The sequence below is a fragment of the Crocuta crocuta genome, unplaced genomic scaffold, assembly GCF_008692635.1.
Source record: "Crocuta crocuta isolate KB4526 unplaced genomic scaffold, BGI_CrCroc_1.0 scaffold1044, whole genome shotgun sequence".
NCBI lineage: Eukaryota > Metazoa > Chordata > Mammalia > Carnivora > Hyaenidae > Crocuta > Crocuta crocuta.
This window is the reverse complement of record NW_027528907.1, coordinates 341,975-359,710: the sequence shown is the minus strand read 5'-3', so window position 1 is coordinate 359,710 and position 17,736 is coordinate 341,975. Positions and strand designations below refer to the sequence as shown.

The 17,736-nt window shown below is 44.0% G+C and overlaps 1 pseudogene across 1 annotated transcript; it reads left to right on the top strand.

Annotated features, from left to right (window-relative positions):
- Positions 1–963: 963 nt before the first annotated feature.
- Positions 964–14,488, top strand: LOC144225830 (protein shisa-9-like; annotated as a pseudogene). Its single transcript, XR_013333410.1, has 3 exons — positions 964–1,519; positions 2,734–2,908; positions 11,926–14,488. The product of XR_013333410.1 is annotated as a protein shisa-9-like (transcript).
- The last annotated feature ends 3,248 nt before the right edge of the window (positions 14,489–17,736 follow it).

The following is a 17,736-nucleotide window of genomic DNA, read 5'->3' as shown; positions in this document are numbered from 1 at the left end:
GAGACTTGGGTCCTGCAGGACCATGATCTCTATCAGTTCACCATTTGTTTTTCACCTTTCCTTTCTTCTTGGGCAGCGAGGAGCACCCTAGGACTATCACACATATCCCCTCTGGGGGTGGGGGTGGGGGTGGGGTTTGAAACACAGCAGTTTGCCTTGTGCTCCCTCATCATTTGCCTCTTGTGTTTATCTGTATGAATGTGTATCTGTGTCTGTGTCTCTGAATGAGCATATAGCCCCTGTGCAAATCTCGGTGTCTGAGACTGTATTATCTGTGTGTCTCAGGTACGTGTCGCTATGGGAGTATCTGTGTTTCATGTCTGTGTATGTGTGAATTTGCTGCCACTTTGGGTGTTTCTGAGCATACCTGATGTATGTTTACACGTATAGGAGGATTAGGAGGAAATTAACAGAGGACCCTGGGGGAGAAGAAGGGGGGGATAGCTCTTCGGCGCCCCCGCCCCTCTCGAGCTCACGCCCTTCCCTCCTCTGCCCGCCCTCCTCCTCCCCCTTTCCTCCTGCCCTCCCTTCATTCCACAAATGCTGCTTCGCTCTCTCCAGCGCACTTGGCGAGCTGGACAGTTGCGAGGGGTCCTGAGAGCAGGTGCAGGGCGGCGAGTCCAGAGCCACCGGCCCAGGCGAGGCGCGGACAGACCGACTCTCCCCTGCTCGCCGGCCCCAGCCTCTCCACGTAGCCGGCAGGCCCTGCNCCGGCACTTGCCCCGGCTCATCCTCCCCTCGCCCATCCAGACGCGCTCCTCCCCGGCCAGCCCCGCGGAGCGCGGTGCCCTGGAGGCGAAAGCGGGCTGGGCGGAGAGTAGTGGCAACCGACCACGACAGCCCTGCGCCGCTCCCCGCGTTTGCCTCACACCGCGGCTCGCAGCCCCTGGCAGCAGCCTTGGTAGCTTTGGCGGTGCCTCGAGAGGCGGCTGCAGCGGCTGCAGCGGCGGACTCAGAGACACTATGCGCGAAGTCCTCTGGCTGCTCCTCAGCTGCTTGCTCACCGAGCTGTGCGCACGCGTGTGCCGGCGCAGGAGCGAGCGGGGCCTTGGCAGCTGGGCGGCGTGGTGGTGCCGCTGCAGGGCTACCGCTCCGGGACTGCCTCCGGAGAGGCCCGCGAGGGCGCGGGGGTCTCCGACCCGCCCCCTACCCGGGCGCCTGCCCCTGGATTTCTGCCGGGGATACTTCGATGTCATGGGCCAGTGGGACCCGCCGCTCAGTTGCAGCTCGGAGACTTCATCTTCGGCTGCGGGACTCGTAGCTTCCGTTTCTGTTGCACAGTTAAGAAGCGGCGACCGAACCAGAGCACCGGCACCAACTACGACACTTCGCTGTGACTCCACACCCGCAAGTCCCCCCTGCGCGCAAGGACGACCCCCCTGCACGACCTCACGAAGGACAAGCCCAACCAGATCGTTTACATCATCTATGGGGTGGTGGCCGTCATGGTGCTTGTAGGCATCTTAACCAAGCTGGGGCTAGAGAAAGCGCACCTGCAGCAAAGCGATCACAAGTCCAGGTGGGCTCCCTCTCCCTCCTCCCCCCGCCCCGCGCNCCCCCCGCCCCGCCACGCCCCGCCCCCAGCCCCGCGTCTCCGCTGGGGGTGATCTCCCAGGAAGCCAACTTCGGCTGCGTGCGCAGAGGGCGCTGGGCTCTGCACAGGTGTGGAATTCAACGCGTGTGTGTATGTGAGGGGTGGTCTCTGCCCCTTTCACCCTCTCGCCGTCCCCTCCCCCCTAGGATTGAAGCAGATCTGGGACTCACAGCCCGGGAGCCCGGTCCTGGAGTCTTGGGTTTTGGGGAGGGATCTACCCCTCGGATTCCAGATCCTAGCCCCTAGGTAAATAGGGCAGGAGGCCGAAAGGGAAGGGGGGCGTGTGTGAGCCCTCCGCGTGTGTGACAGAGGTAAGGGTGTGTGCCGCCTGCAACTCGTAAGGCTCCCGAAAAAGAGGCGAGATGGAGAGAGATGGGGGAGGGTGAGAACAAAAGCCTTGCCTAAAGCGCCCACCTCTCTCTCTCCCTGAACTGTCAAGTCTCTGGAATTAGGATCTAGGTGCCTCCCTGACACCCGTACCCTTAGCCTCTTTTCGCTGTGGCCACCTCTCACTGATGGGGCCAGGGTCTCCCCTGNTCCTGGTTGCCTTATTCATTATGCAAGTCCCAGCTCCAGCAAGTCGCAGTAGATGGGACAAGGCATTGGAGATTGATGGAGCTATTTTCCTTTTGATTTTAAAAAAAGTGTCTAAATTGATTCGCACAAACCAGTAACTTTGGAGGCAGAGGACGCAGCCACTGAAAAGCAGCCCCCAGACGCGATGGGGGCCCGTGTTGGCGGGAGGTCTGGGCTGGTGGGGTTCAAGAGACACTGGTGATCTTGGAATAGCTGGATGGCTGGGCGCTAGCTAGCTCCTTGTTCTTGCCAAGTTTTGGCAACAGGGTCGCCATGTGTCCCCTCCCCCACCCCACCCCCACACACAGACACACACTCTCCCCACATCTCTGGCGGGGGCCCACGTGTGTTCCTGTGGATGCAGGTGCTCGGCTCCGTACACCTGCCTGAAAACATCTAACAAAGAGACCCACAAAAAATAGGCGAAGAAACATTACCACTTCACTAGTAATTATTTTCAATTTATACACTATCTGATGATTTTTTTCCCCCAGAGCGGAGGGATTTGAGGGAAGAGGTGAGGAAGGGCACATAAGCACCGTCTCCATGTTACCTCTTCCTAGGGCATTGCCGTGCGCTCTGCTTCTTCAGGGTGGTAGCCACTGGAAGATCAGATGTTGTGGGAAGGACCTCCCTTCATGCAGACCTGTGAGAGTAGCCCAAATGATGCTACCTGAATGCTGCTGCCACTTCATGGTCACATCTTTTTCCTTCATTCTGAAAACTCTTGAACCCACGGTACGTTCTTTCAAACCTTGAATGTTTTTCTGAATTGGAATTATTGGATTTTGCTGTATCGCTACTAAAATGTATGCCTGGAAACAAGTTAAAAAACGAGGATTTTTATAATAAGTGAGCTAGTCACAATGAAACACCTGGCCATTTGTACATTTTTATAATTGTTAACCATGGGTGGAACACATCCTCCACAATCTAAATATGTCCAAGCTATAGGATCACCAACTTTATCGCGAGCCAATCAGTGACACATTCTTTTAAAATTAGAAAACCACATAATTCCACACTATAGGATACAGTGTGACATATATGTTATCATCTTAGTGTAAAAGTTATAAAATGGCTACTTTTGTCAATTATATTTTATTGTGTATTCATTGTTTTGTAACACAATGCTATTATTTAAATAAAAGAACAATAAGAACATGAAGATGTCTCAACTGTTAGTAAAAAACAGATTTTATAATGCAGTAAACATGTCTTAAAATAAAACAATGATGGTTCATATACTTTTAATATTATTACGGTTTTAGATTTATTTTAAAAAGAGTCCATATGGCACTACATAAATTAGTATTTTCAGCGCTGAAAACATTTGCACTCCGTAGATACCCAGTCCTCCAAGAGGTAACATGTAACTTCCCATGTCTTGAGATGTGCACTATTCTCACAGTTCTTACTGTTTTATTTAAATAACATTTATGTTATAGAAAACTGAATGGCACACAATATTATGTAATTCACAGAAACAGAAACATCTAGTTTATACAGTCTATGTGAGGATAATAAAAAATATACAACATATGATATGTAATAATTTTGGATCTAGAATGGGTGAGTCAGTGATGGGCTTTCTATGCAGTTGGTACCTACTATTGAATTGACTAATCAGTATTCACAAAGAGAAAAATTATGATAATCAAAGAATAATGCCAACAGGCGGTATACATTATTGTGGGAGAGAATAGGAAGTTGATGTAAAGACACACGGGATGCCTAGAGTGTATGCCTAGAGTGTTTAGCTCTTTGTTTTCTGATTTCTTTGATTTTTGTCCTCTGTCTTCTTTTGTTGCTGAGTCTGGCTAACAGTTTATCCATTTGGTTTATCTTTTCAGACCACCAGCTCTGGTTTTCATGATCTGTTCTATTTTGTATGTGTGTTTCTATTTCTTTCATTTCTGCTTTAGTTTTTATTATTTCCTTCCTTCTGTATTTGGGCTTTGCTTTGTCCTTCTAGGCTTAAGGTTAGTGCTTTTGCTGTTTTTTTTTTTAATTTGAGATTTTTCTTACTTCTTGAGGTAGGCCTGGATTGCTATAATCTACCCTTTCATATCAACTTTTGCTATATCCAAGACTTTTAAGTTTTTATTCAAATTCCAGTTAGTTAACATCCACCGTATACAGTATAGTGATTCAACACTTGCATACAACACCAGGTGGTGCTCATCACCATAAATGTAATCCTTAATCCCAGTCACTTATTTTACCCATCTCCCCACCCACCTCCCTTCTGGTAACTGTTTCTCTATAGTTTCTGGTCTGTTTTCCTAGTTTCTCTCTCTCCCCCCCTCCCCACCTGTGTTCATTTGTTTTGTTTCTTTTTTAATATTTTTAAACTTTTATTTATTTTTGAGAGACAGAGAGAGACAGAACACAAATGGGTGAGGGGCAGAGAGAGAAGGAGACACAGAATCTGAAGCAGCTCCAGGCTCTAAGCAAGCTGTTAGCACAGAGCCCTACATGGGGCTTGAACCCACGAACCTTGAGATCATGACCTGAGCCAAATTCAGATGCACAATCGATTGAGCCACTCAGCTTCCCCTCATTTGTTTTGTTTCTTAAATTCCACAGGTGAGTGAAATCCTAAGATTTTTGTCATTTTCTAACTTATTTCACTTACTATAATACTCTGTAGCTCCATCCATGTTTGTGCAAATGGCAAGATTTCATTCTTTTTATGGCTAATACTATTCTATTGCACGCGCGTGCGCGCGCGCGCGCACACACACACACACACACACACACACACACACACTACACCTTCTTTATCCATTCAGTAATAATGGACACTTGCGCTGCTTCCATAATATGACTATCATAAATTATGCTGCTCTAAGCATAAGGGTACATGTATCCCTTTGAGTTAGTGTTCATGTATTATTTGGGTAAATACCCAGTAGTGTGATTGCTCAATCATAAGGTAGTTGTATTTTTAACTTTTTCAGGAACTACCATCCTCTTTTCCACAGTGGTTGTACCATGTTTGCATTCCCACCAATCAGTGCAGAGGGGCTTCCCTTTCTTCATATCCCTGCCAACACCTGTTGTTTCTGTGTTGTTGATTTTACCCATTCTGACAGGTGGGAGGTGATATCTCCCTGTAGTTTTGATTTGTATTTCCCTGATGATAAGTGATGATGAACATCCTTTCATGTATCTGTTGGCCACCTGGATGTCTTCTTTGGAGAAGATGTTACCCAATGTCTGTTGCCCTTTAGTTTTATTGACTGTTTCCTTTGCTCTGCAGAAGGTTTTTATTTTGATGTCATCTCAGCAGTTTATTTTTCCTTTAATTTCCTTTCCCTAAGGAGACGTACTTAGAAAGAAATTGGTATATCCAATGTCAAAGAAGTTACTACCTATATACTTTGGTAGGGTTTTTATGAATTCAGGGCTCACCTGTAGAGCTTTAATTCATTTTGAATTTATTTCTGTGTATGATGTAAGAAAGGGTCCAGTTTCGTTCTTTTGCATGTTGTTGTTCAGTTTTCCCAGCACCATTTGTTAAAGAGTTTTTTTTCCCCCCATTGGATCATCTTTCCTGCTTTGTTGAAGATGAACTAATCCTACAATTGTGGGATTGTTCCTCTGTTTTCTATTCTGTTCCATTGTTCTATGTGTCTGTTTTTGTTTCAGTATCATTCTGTTTTGGAGCCACAGGAAATTTCCATTTCTGATTGATGAAACGATCTCTCAGTCACTTAGAGCACTCGACTGAGAAATCGTTATATCAATCAGATATTGATGGATCCTTCCTCTGTCTCTGTGTTTCCATGTCTGAACTTCTGACTATGCCCAAGAATAAGGTAGTCTTTAACAGATTATGGGACATGTGAAGAAGACACAGGAATCATCTGAAAGGGTTGCCATCGATTAGATCAAGACCACATGAATATCAAAATGAATGGTTTCCTAATACTGAATGATAAGCAATCCTGAGTCTACAGTGATACCTAAAAAACCTTTTTTAAAATGGGGATTGGAGAAAAGAGAAAGACCTTTACAAAAGATTATATATAAATAAAGGTATTAATAGCAAATGGTGATAACAAGTCACCTTTTACAAACCATCATTTTAGGGAGGAGGCAAGATGGCAGAAAAGTAGGGAGCTCTATACATTTTGCTCACCCCCATCTCTGAAAAGGAGAAGACCTGAAGCCATAGAAGCCTTTACAGAGTCGAGGAGTTTGGGAGGAAAAGGAGACAGAGTCCACTGAGAAAACCATATACTGTGAGTGCAAACTGGGGAGATAAAAGCGGGCTGGGACCAGAGACACAGAGGGAAGGGGGATCCTGCTTTGCGGGGAGCCAAGGTTAGTCTAGTGGAAAAAAGAAAGAGTGGCTGAAACTGCTTAAGACACTGTCCCTGTCGCTGGAGAAGAGAAAAACCTCTGCTTGGGACACAGAAGGATCAGGTTTCCTGCTGTCCAGCTGACCCTAGGCGGGACGCACTCATCCCAGGCAACCCTGGGTGAAACTAACTGCTCCTTGCTTGCCAGCTCAACCTGGAGGGGATGCGAGCGGCGCTGGAAGCCACACTGTTGTGCTTCTGGCTTGGCTGGACCCCCAGAGGGGAAGCAAGAGGCTTGAAACTGCTCTGAGGGACTCACCCTCGAGTTTATATTTTGGTTGACAGTACACAGACGGACCTGGTTCCCTACTGTCCAGCTGACCCTAGGCGGGACACACTTGTCCCAGGGGACCGCAGGTGAAACTGCTCCTCACGCACCAGCCCGACCTGGAGGGGACAGAACACAGCTTCCAGCTCGATCCCTGGGGGAAGGCAAGAGGCTTGAAACCACTCTGAGGAGCTCGCCTGCGAGTTTATATTTCAGGCAATATCAATGGGGCAAGTGGACTGAGATCTGGAAAAGAGGTCTGGCTTGGGATATAGAGCACAAGTCACCTTGGCTATGCCCACGGCACAGGTAGATTGCACCCAAAAGAGTGAGCTGCAACGCTTGGATTGAGAAGGGACTGGGACTGGGTAGCCACCACTTTTCTCCCCACAACCACCAAGCAGGACCCCCACTTGCCCATCCCCGTTAGTGAGTTGTTGTTGTTGTTTTTTTTTTTGTTTGTTTGTTTGTTTTTTTACCAGAGCCAGGGCAAGACCAACATGGATGCACTGCCCTGATTAATTCTGGTCACTGGCTTGCTTAAACAGTCACATCTAATCCATTCTCTAGATGTAAATTCTACACCTCCACTGCTACCTTTTTATCTCTTTCTCTCGGGAGTAATCAGAGTATATAGTTTCTCTTAGTAACATCATCGTTATTTCTTTCGTTTCCTCTCTAGCCATATTCCCCTCTTCTCTCTTTGAATTAAGCCTCTTAGTCTTTCTGCCTGTTCCTTTCATTTCCAATTTTGCTACCTCCCCACTCTGTCATTTCTCTCTTACTCTATGCCCTTCCACCAGCACTGCATATACATGGCTATATATCTGTAGCTGGGAATTCTGGTTCTATGCTTTAGACTGTTCTTTGTCTATTGGTGTTTTTCTTTCTCCTTTTCTTCTTTTTCCTTTTTAATGTATTTTTATTTTTATTATTCATCTTCCCTCTTTCCTCTTTCCTTTCTTTCTTCCTTTTTTTTTTTTGCATGTATCCCTTCCTTTTTTCTTTTTCTATTTCCTTTTCGGTTTCCGTGTTTGCTGGATCTGTCTGTGTGTTTGTGTGCCTTTGCTCCCTGTGTGTTTGTCTGTCTGTTTTATTTCCCAGGGCTACCTCAAGAAATAAGCCAAAGTACACATGGTAGAGAATTCCAAATACCACTACGAGTAGGAAAATAAAATAACCAAGGTCTCAACAAGAGAGACCAACAGACACCATTCAAAGAACACTTTCTGAATGGACAGGCCCTGGGCAGTCAAAGAGCCTTCTTTGGTACAGCAGCACTCACAGGTGCAGAGTGCATAACAAGCTTTTAAAACTAACAAGAGATAGAAAGCTAACCAAAATGACAAAATGGAAGAACTCTCCTCCAAAGAAATTCCAGGAAGAATTGACAGCTAAAGAACTGCTCAAAACAGATATAGGCAAAATAACTGAACAAGAATTTAGAACAATAGTTATAAAATTAATCACTGGGCTTGAAAAAGTATGGAAGACATCAGAGAAACTATGTCTACAAAGACTATAGCTTCAAAATAGCTGTGATGAAATAAAAAATGCTATAAATGAGATGCAAAATAAAATGGAGCCATCCAATGCACGGATTGAAGAAGGAGAAAGGGAATAAGTGATTTAGAAGACACAATTATAGAAAAAGAGGAAGCTGAGAAAAAGAGAGATAAACTGATAAAGGAACACGAAAGGAGAATTCAGGAGATCAGCAATGCAGTCATACAGAACAATATCCATATCATAGGGATTCCAGAAGAAGAAGAAAGAGGGAAAGGCACTGAACAAATTATAGCAGAGATCTTCCCCAATCTGGGGAAGGAAGTAGACACTGAAATCCAAGAGGCACAGAGAACTGCCCTCAGATGTAACTTGAATCGATCTTCTGCATGACATATCATAGTGAAACTGGCAAAATATAAGGACAAAGAGAGAATTTTGAAAGCAGCTAGGGAGAAAAGGGCCCTAACATACAAAGGGAAACCTATTTGAGTGGTGACAGACTTATCTATTGAAACTTGACAGGCCAGAACGGAATGGCAGGAGATCTTCAATGTGATGAACAGGAAAAATATGCAGCCAAGAATCCTCTATCCAACAAGCTGTCATGCAGAATAGAAGGAGAGATAAAAAAAAATCTTTCCAAATAAACAGAAATTGAAAGAATTCATGACCACTAAACCAGCCCTACAAGAAAGCCTGAGGGGGATTCTCTGAGGGAAATGTCACAAGGAACACAAGATGCCAGAGACACCACCACAAGCATAAATCCCACAAGGGCACAATGACTCTAAACCCATATTCTTCAATAACACTGAATTTAAAGGGACAAAATGCCCCAATCAAAAGACATAGGGTAACAGAATGGATAAAAAAATAAAATCCATGTATTTGCTGTCTACAAGGAACTATTTTACACTGGAGGACACCTTTAGATCGAAAGTAAGGGGGTGGAGAAATATCTATTATGCTACTAGAAGTCAAAAGAAAGCTGGAGTAGCCAGATTTATATCAGACAAACTGGACTTTAAAGCGAGTAACAAGGGATGAGAGTATCACCACTCTGATAGGTTTCCCTTTGTATGTTAGGGCCCTTTTCTCCCTAGATGCTTTCAAAATTCTCTCTTTGTCCTTATATTTTGCCATTTTTACTATGATATGCCGTGAAGAAGATTGAGTCAAATTATGTCTGAGGGGAGTTCTCTGTGCCTCTTGTGTTTCAATGTTTACTTCCTTCCCCAGGTTGGGGAAGTTCTCTGCTATAATTTGTTCCAGGACTCCTTCAGCACCCTTCTCTCTCTCTTCCTCTTCTGGGATTCCTATGATATGGATATTGTTGCGTTTGGCAGTATTGCTGAGCTCTCGAACTCTTCTTTTATGTTCCTGGATCAGTTTGTCTCTTTTTTTCTCAGTTTCTTCTTTTCTATAATTGTGTCTTCTAAATCACTTATTCTCCTTTCTGCCTCTTCAATACTCTTCAATTGGAGGCATTGGACACCTCCAATTTATTACAGAAAATTATAGGTGACAGACTATTATGTAACTATATTTCTATTATATAGAAAACCCTACAGACTCCATCAGAAGCCTACTAGAGCTGATCCATGAATTCAGCAAAGTTGCAGGGTCCAAAAGCAACGTACAGAAATCAGTTGCATTTTTATCCATCAACACTGAAGCAACAGAAAGAGAAATCAAGAAACTGATCCCATTCACAATTACACAAAAAACTAACCAAAGATATAAGAGATCTGTATGATGAAAACTATACAAAACTTATGAAGGAAATTGAAGAAGACACAAAGAAATGGAAAAACATTCCATGCTCATGGACTGGAAGAATAACTATAGTTAAAATGTCATTACTACCCAAAGCAATCTACACATTCAATGCAATCCCGATTAAAATTGCACCAGCATTCTTCTCAAAATTAGAACAAACTATCCTAAAATTTGTATGGAACCACAAAAGACTCCGAATAGCCAAAGTAATATTGAAGAAGAAAACCAAAACGGGAGACATCACCATCCCAGACTAGCCTCTACTACAAAGCTGTCATCATCAAGACAGTATGGTATTGGCACAAAAACAGACAGAGCAATGGAATAGAATAGAGAACTCAGATTTGGACCCAAGAACGTACAGCCAACGAATCTTTGACAAAGCAGAAAAGAGTATCCAATGGAACAAAGATAGTCTCTTTAACAGATGGTGCTGGGAAAACTGGACAGCAAAATGCAGAAGAATGAAACTAGATCATTTTCTCACACCACACACAAAAAGAAACAAAAATGGATAAAGGACCTGAACGTGAGACAGGAAACCATCAAAACCCTAGAGGAGAAAGCAGGAAGCAACCTCCTTGACCTCAACTGCAGCAATTTCTTATTTGACACATCCCCAAAGGCAAGGGAATCAAGAGCAAATGTGAACTATTAGGACCTCATCAAGATTAAAAGTTTCTGCACGGCATAGGAAACAATCCATATAACTAATAGACAACCAACGCNGACCATGGGTGAGAAGAAGGGGAAAAATAGTGGGTGAGAGGGAGGGAGGCAAACCATGAGAGACTCTTGAATTGAATCTTGACAACAAACTGAGGGCCAATGTGGGGGGGGGGGATTAAAGGGAGTGATGTGCATGGAGAAGGGCACTTGTGGGGAAGAGCACTGAGTGTTATATGGAAACCAACTTGACAATAAACTATTAAAAAATAAATAAATGTAAAAAAAAAAAGAAACTTGAAACACTCATACACATCTGAACTCAGCCTTTATTCATTGGGGACATTAGAGCTCATAGTAATTTGTCAAGCCCCTTAGCTCAAGGAAATCATCAGGCCAATTCGCTTACTAGGTCTGCTGTTTCCTCAGCCCTAGAAGAAGCCCATTTCTCCCATAAATTACACCTAAAAAATGCCTCTGTACTCTGGCTCCAATTTAGTATCTCTAGGGAATCCACTCAAGAAGTAGTCTGCTCCTGTAAGCAATGTCCTACTCATTTTCCAGCCCTACCCTCTGGGGTCAACCCAAAGGGTCTGAGACCCAATGATTTACTGCAAATGGATATTACATACATACCATCCTTTGGAAAACCACGTTATGTTCATGTATGTGTTGATCCATTTTCTCATGTCACTGTTGCTTCTGCCGGTACAGGCGTAGCTTAAAAAGTTGTAGTTCAACATCTTTTCTTTAGCTTTTCCTATTTGGGCATTCCAAAAGCTAAAGAATGCACCAGCTTACACTTCTGCTGCTTTCAAAAGGTTTATTCAAACTTTCAAGACTTTTCATACCACAGGAATTCCTTACAGTCCCCAAGGGCAAAGACTTTTTGAGAGAGCACATCAGACCCAAAGGCTCAAATTAAAAAATTACAAGGGGAGCTTAAGTATAGCTCTCCACGTCACACTCTCCCCTATGCTTTATTTGTCATTAATAACCTAAATATAGATCTTACCAATTGTACCAATATATGTAAGCATTGGAATCCAGCTTTAGACAAACCTAGGACCTTTGTAAGATGGAAAGATTTACTTTCTGGCCAGTGGACGGGAACCGATGCTGTACTAACATGGGGACAATGGTCTGCTTGTGTCTATCCACAGGATGAAGACTCCCTCCTGTGGATTCCAGATCGTTTAGTGTGACGCTATGTCGAGCCCTCCAACTCCTCCCTTGACTCCCTCCTCTCCTCCACCATACGAGCTGCAGACCCAGAAAGAATGCAGAGAAACCATCAGATTCTCGACCCATTGCCTCCTACAGACCCATGAAGAATAGCAACACTCACTTGGACGATAAGTGAGCTCTCCTTGCAGGAAGAGTGTCCCTGTCGCCGACTTGCCTGATCTACGTTGGTCTCCACTCTTCCTAATGCAGACAGTTAAAAAACCCTGGCAGATGAGGCTATTACCGTTGAAACTCAGGGAGCCACAGTTACTCCAGATACACTGTTTGTAGCTCCTCTTGCATTATTGTCTTCTCAGCCCCATTTGGGTTACACCCTTAAACAACAATATTGGGCTTATATCCCAAACCCTCCTATGTTAAGGCCTGTAACTTGGGAACATGAACCTATTTCTGTTTTCACTATCAATCCAGATCTACTCGATGGCAGCTCAGATGAGTTCTTGATGCCTCAAATCAATCCTGACTTTTCCTCTATTGGAAAATCCGGTTCTCCTCCCATATGTTTTTCTTATGATCATACTCTTAAGGGATGCCTTCCCATCTCTTTTAAGGGTCTGTTATCTGATTCTCCAGCTGAAGTTAAAGGAAAATGTTACTTTTTGCTAGATCCTCAAAACCTTGCTGGAATTCTCTAAGAGCAATTTTTTAATTAATGGTTTTTATTTTTTTGAGAGAGATAGAGAGTGACTGGAGGAGGAGAAGAGAGAAGGAGAGAATCCCAAGCAGGCTCTGAGCTGTCAGCACAGAGCTCAATGTAGGGCTTGATCCCACAAATCGTGAAATCGTGATCTGAACCAAAATCTAGAGCTGGACGCTTAACTGACTGAGCCACTCAAATACCCCTCCACTGAGCAATTTCAATGCTTTTCCTCACCCTGAAGTTTGGAACAAAATTCAGTCTTATACAAACAAAGAAACAAACTCATCAATCTATTCATGATTATCACTTTGGACTCCAAATTGTCTTTATCGAAAACTATGCTCCTCTTAGGATCTATGTTTATAAATTGCTAGTCTGAGATCTTTCCCTTTTAGTTAAAAGGACCAAGATGGAATGTGAAACTTTGTCCACTCCAGGCTTAATTCACCTGGAAAACCACTTTGCTCAGACCCTAGATGAGTCATCTAGTGGAAAGACTGTTAAATTTTCAATACTCAACTGCAGCAAATAAAGCCCCCCACCACCACCAAAAAAAGAAAAAAAGGAAAGGAAGAAAACTAGAAACCTAGTTCCTACTGTTACTGCAAGAACCTGGACATTGGAGAAAAGATGGTTATAAATTTCAGAGCTCCAAGGTCATTCTGCCCTCTTGCCCACCTTTTCAGTGTCCTCCCAATTGCCAATGATGGGATTCCAAGGAACTACTGAACACTTCTCAAACCTCCCTCATAATCTGTTTGGAGAAATGACTCTCCAAATTGGGAATGAATATATCTCTGTCTTTACTGAAGCTGAAACATCCCAGTGCTATAAAGCAGCCCCAACCTTGGAGTACAAATACAGTTTCATTAGTGGGGATCTATTAAATCTCAACAGGTTGCTCTCTCTGAACCTATTCCCTTGGATCCAGGCCCTTTGAGAGACACACACACTATTTTCCTTAGTTCTTCAGTCCCTATTCATTAACTGGACTGACATTTCTTAGAAATATATCATGGTGGAATTTCTTTTGCCTAAAGGGATACATAATTCTAGAATTTGACAACAGTAACCAAAATAGCAAAGAGGGAAAAGAAATGATCCTTTGGCACATTTTCTATGTTGTGTCACTGCTGGCACTATAGCTGAGTCCAGAGGCACGGATCATTTCTTCCTGTTAAATCAGCTACCATCCACTTTATGGACACAATCTTCAACTGATCTTGGCAGAATCCACAGTGTACCTCCCATCAAGATTCAAATCGGTCTTGCAAAGTTTATCCCTAGAATGAACCAATACTCTATAAATTAAGAAGGCCTTGAAGGCATTAACACCATAATAGAGGGTTAAAAGGCTCATGGCCTCATGATCCCCTGGGTTTTAGTCCATATAACTCCTCTAGGACACCTGTGAGAAAACCCAGCTGCTGAGGATATTACTTTGTCCACAACCTCCAAGCAATAAATAGCGCTGCTATCCTTCGATACTCCCATCTTCACAAACCTCATATCTCTACCCACATCCACTCCCACTACAGCAAAGTTTTCACTGTACTTGACCTCTGTGGTGTAGTTTGTAGGATTCCAGTTAATAGGGAGAGCCAGTCTCTTTCGGTCTTCACTTGCAGGGAATGACAATACACCTGGATGTTACCTCTCTCGGTTTCACAGAGGGCTTCATATTTCCCACAAATCTTAAAAGCTGATTTGGATGATGGAAAGTGTTCTGCAGGCTCTACTTTGTTACATTGTGTAGATGACTGGCTTCTCTACTCCCCTCCTCATGCCCCTTCACAAGAAAACGGCAGCCACTTGTGAAAACTTGTGGCTTTAAAAGACCCATAAAGTCTCCAAAGGAAAACTGTACTGTGCTCAAACTCAGGTTAGGTATTTAGCTAACCTGTTTTCTGAACAAGGTACACATCTAAATCCAGGCAGATCAAGGCACTCTCTTGGGCTGGCAGTCCACTGTCGAAACTGGATTCCACATTTCTCTCTTAAGGCTCAGCCTCTATATGATTTCCTAAAACAATGACTATCCTCACCTTACTCTTTGGAAAGTGGGGGGTGACATTGCCTCTGAAAATTTATGCCTTTAATTTCTGTTCTGTGGGACATTAGGTATACAAGAGAGCCTGGTCCTAACCATGATCGCCTTGCATGTCCTACCCCATGAACCATCCTTCATCACCAGTCATGGGCTGTGGGTCACCTCCCCCTCCTCTATCAGCTGCTCCAACTACTCCATTTGGTATGATGGACTGAGCTGGGTGAGTGACTTGTAAAGCATATTTGTCTTCTTCATGAAAGACGTGGTGGAAATGGTGCAGAGATGGTTGTGAGGGCTTGGCAATTCATCTGCAAACCTGGATGGGTACAGTTTAACATATCTCAAGTTTCTCAGGATGTATGTACAATGGACTGTGTCATTTCCCAATAAGGAAATAGGCTATAGTCTTCTCTTGCCAAAAGAAAAGGGATTTTGACACGAAGGTATCAGGAGTATTGGTGCCTATTTTACAGACACAGTGTTTTGGGTTCTGGGAAGGATGAGATGCACCCCTAAGTGTAGGTGCCTCAGGTGTCCTGTGTGAAGTTGGGCACATGCATTACATAACACAGACCTCGTGATCACATAATGGAAGCACTACTGAAGGATCATGTGCAGAAACGGGGGAAACACATCACATTGAAATGGAAGGGAAGTTGATGATAGCTAGCAGAGTTTGAGAAAGTGCAGTGAGAAGGGTGCTGGGGTCAGTGAGATGAAGTTGGAGGTTATTCCTGGGCACAGCCTAATCAGGGGGCATGAGGTCCCCACGGAACTGCTATGTGGGATCGCTCTCAGTGCACAATGCAGGGTTTATCACTGAAATGTCATTTTTGTCAAAGTCCATCTAGGTAATCATCTAAAAAGGTTGTTGTCTCCGTGGGTTTTCTGAAGGATCTGGATATTTGTTGGAAAAAATGTCCTGGAGATATGGGAAATTTAACTTGGTTTTATGGAAATGCTTGTTTGCCCAAGATCATACCCTTCAGTGAGATAGGATTGAGATCAGCTGAGTGCCTGCACTGACCTTCAGCCTGGGTCAGCCTACAATTCATGGATGGCCATATGCCACACCTGTTGGACCCTTGTCATTACCCTTACTACAGCTTTCCACCTCTTCCGATGTCTCCGACAGTATCCTGAGGCTCTGCCCATGTTCCTGTCATCTCAGCCCTAATGGCAGTTCCCAGTGGGACCTACTCAGATCCTCAGCTGTGTTATCTATGAAAATGGGGTAATATTTGTTTCTAAGAACATTATGAAAATACTTCGAATACATAAAGCATCTGCAAGATGTCTGGGAAGTGTCCACTCACGCTTCAAACAGTTTCTATTAGGATATCTCCACACAATGATCATCAAAAAAGATGTTCACAGAAGTTCATTCAACTAAGACTGGTAACATCTCAGCCCAGGGATTGGGAATTGGCGTTTATATGAGACAGACCCTATTAAAATTCAGCCGTATCAGACAGAGAAAGGAAACATAATTATGAGAATGTGTACATTCAGAGATCTAGATATGAGATCTGAAGAAAATCATTTTCCATTATATATGGACTCCCAGATGCAGCCACACACCAAAGTGTTCATCGGAGGCCACAGATAAAGTACAGAAGACAGAATGCATGTAGGAAAACACAAGATCATAGGAAAATGAGCCAAAATCTCTTAAATCTCACTGTCTTATATGACAACCAATTTGAAATTTGAAGAGGACTGTGCAATGTCACCGACTATGGTGATTATATATTTTAAAAAGTTGTCAGATTTGCCTAAATGCCTTCGCTGCCCATCCTGCTCCCTCCACTTTGCCCTTCCTATGTCCCCTAATATACCTTTCACGGCTCTGTCTCGGTGTCAGGATCTGCTTCTAGGAGAACATACTCTCATTCCCCATCACTGCACACAGTGGGTTGCTGTACACACAGGGAACAAACAGAAATGGTGCTGATGGAGGATAATAGCAAGATCACCTTTTGTGCAAGGGAGCCTGAGAGAGATTTCTGGGGCGGTGGGAAATTCCTATATCTAGATTTATAGAGTGTTTACACTGACTAATTATAGAAATATTCACTGACTCCCTGGTGCCTCAGGGTCATATAGACAGGTGTCTGTCCCTAGCATATGGCTGACTTCTAATGGTGGGTAAGGATGAGGGACCAGCAGTGACTATGGGAGATGTCATGTATGAGGAGGCCACACATGGAGCCAGACAGACCCTTGCCCAGGACGGCAGCTGTCCCCAGACAGCACCATGTGCAGGAGGGCACTATGGAGCAGAGATTTCTTGATTGGCCCCATGAACTCCATATCCTCTCCCAGTTTCCTCACTGGCAGATGGCCAGGGCACAGGCCAGCAGCTGGAGGACACCCTGATCATGGCTGGAGTCGAGCAGTGGGCCCGAGGGATTTAGTCAGAGAAAGGGACAGGCAGAAGTTGGCAACAGGGAGTTGGAGGTACAAAGGGAAGGGAAGGGACCTTTCTCTACTGACGTCACCTACATTTCTGTGTTAACAAAAGGGATTCTTGTCTCCAAGAGTGGGGAAGAGGGCTGGCAAAAAAGAGTGACATTCTCAGCACCAGTGCCCAAGATATCTGCCTTGCTTTTAAATACCTAACAGAAGAAGCCTGTGCTTTCTACCATAACTAGAACTGCAGCTCATGCCATTTTTTGAAAATCAACCCAGTTATGAAGCCCTCATCATTAAAGTAGGCAACGGAATTGGGTGGACAGAGTGATACAATAGAGGATAAAGTCCAAAGTTAGACCGAGTGCAACACATATGGGAATATAGACTATTGGAAAAGGAGGTACCCCAGTGCAAGCATTCAGACACCTGGACAATATCTGAAAATGTAAAAAATAAATTAGTCCTTAACTCAAAAGAAACATTAACGTTAGACACAAAGGGATCGTGATGCAAGGTTTATAGAGAAATTGATTGATTTCATGCTGCTATACCCATGATCAAGTCTCATCAAATTATACCCTTTTGCTTGAATCTCTTTGTTTTATATACATTAAGCCTCAT